Source organism: Bison bison, unplaced genomic scaffold, assembly GCF_000754665.1.
Source record: "Bison bison bison isolate TAMUID 2011002044 unplaced genomic scaffold, Bison_UMD1.0 scf7180017864314, whole genome shotgun sequence".
NCBI lineage: Eukaryota > Metazoa > Chordata > Mammalia > Artiodactyla > Bovidae > Bison > Bison bison.
The window spans coordinates 2,004,318-2,006,462 of NW_011494886.1; positions in this window are offsets into that span (position 1 = coordinate 2,004,318).

Sequence of the window (2,145 nt, forward strand, 5' to 3'; positions counted from 1 at the left end):
AAGGCAGTTCTATTTCCAGTTTTTTAAGGAATCTCCACACTGTTCTCCATAGTGGCTGTACTAGTTTGCATTCCCACCAACAGTGTAAGAGGGTTCCCTTTTCTCCACACCCTCTCCAGCATTTATTATTTGTAGACTTTTGGATCGCAGCCATTCTGAATGGTGTGAAATGGTATCTCATAGTGGTTTTGATTTGCATTTCTCTGATAATGAGTGATGTTGAGCATCTTTTCATGTGTTTGTTAGCCATCTGTATGTCTTCTTTGGAGAAATGTCTATTTAGATCTTTGGCCCATTTTTTGATTGGGTCATTTATTTTTCTGGAGTTGAGCTGGAGGAGTTGCTTGTATATTTTTGAGATTAGTTGTTTGTCGGTTGCTTCATTTGCTATTATTTTCTCCCATTCTGCAGACTGTCTTTTCACCTTGCTAATAGTTTCCTTTGATGTGCAGAAGCTTTTAAGTTTAATTAGGTCCCATTTGTTTATTTTTGCTTTTATTTCCAATATTCTGGGAGGTGGGTCATAGAGGATCCTGCTGTGATGTATGTCAGAGAGTGTTTTGCTCCTTCTCATTTTTGTCTAAACCTGAATACCTGTTATACTTACAACTGTCTGCTCTGGATTTTCAAGTTCTGTGTTCAAATTTTTAAAATAATTTTTATTTATTTATTTTTGGCTGTGCTGGGTCTTTGTTGCTGTGTGGGCTTTCTCTAGTTGTGGTGAGCAGGGGGCTACTCTTTAGCTGCAGGGTCCAGACTTCTCATTGTGGTGGCTTCTGTTGTTGCAGAGCACAGGCTCAACAGCTGTGGTGTATGGACTTAGTTGCTTCACAGCATGTGGGATCTTCCTAGATCAGTGGTCAAACCCATGTCTCCTGCATTGGTAGGAGGATTCTTTACCACTGTGCCACTAAGGAAGCCCCAGAAAATTAATATTCTTAGGTGTAAATCCTAGTGTCATTGTTTAAATATCCCAAAATGTCTTCTGACTAAGCCAAGGGTGATTTTTCTATAGTTTCTCAATGGAGCATCTGACCTGACTTGAGGCTCCATCCTCTCCATTTCACTTGGAATTGACATTCTCAAGTGAAGAGCAAAGGAATTATAATGAAAGTTGTGACCCAGTTCAGATCAGTTCAGTTGCTCAGTCGTGTCCGACTCTTTGTGATCCCATGAACTGCAGCATGCCAGGCCTCCCTGTCCATCACCAACTCCCAGAGTTTACACAAACTCATGTCCATTGAGACAGTGATGCTATCCAACCATCTCACCCTCTGTTGTCTTCTTCTCCTCCTGCCCTCAATCTTTCCCAGCATCAGGGTCTTTTCCAATGAGTCAGCTCTTTGCATCAGGTGGTCAAAGTATTGGAGTTTCAGATTCAACATCAGTCCTTCCAATGAACACTCAGAACTGATCTCCTTTAGGATGGACTGGTTGGGTCTCCTTGCAGTCCAAGGGACTCTCAAGAGTCTTCTCCAACACCACAGTTCAAAAGCATCAATTCTTCGGTGCTCAGCTTTCTTTATAGTCCAACTCTCACATCCAAACATGACTACTGCAAAAACCATAGCCTTGACTAGATGGACCTTTGTTGACAAAGTAAGGTCTCTGCTTTTTATTATATGGTCTAGGTTGGTCATAACTTTCCTTCCAAGGAGTAAGAGTCTTTTAATTTCATGGCTGCAATCACCATCTGCAGTGATTTTGGAGCCCCCCAAAAATAAAGTCTGACACTGTTTCCACTGTTTTCCCATCTATTTGCCATGAAGTGATGGGACCAGAAGCCATGTGCTTAGTTTTTTGAATGTTGAGTTTTAAGCCAACTTTTTCACTCTCCTCTTTCACTTTCATCAAGAGGCTCTTTAGTTCTTCTTCACTTTCTGCCATAAAGTGGTGTCATCTGCATGTCTGAAGTTACTGATATTTCTCCCAGCAATCTTGTTTCTAGCTTGTGCTTCTTCCAGCCCAGCATTTCTCATGATGTACTCTGCATATAAGTTAAATAAGCAGGGTGACAATATACAGCCTTGACATATTCTTTTTCCTATTTGGAGCCAGTCTGTTGTTCCATGTCCAGTTCTAACTGTTGTTTCCTGACCTGCATACAGGTTTCTCAAGAGGCAAGTCAGGTGGTCTGGTATTCCC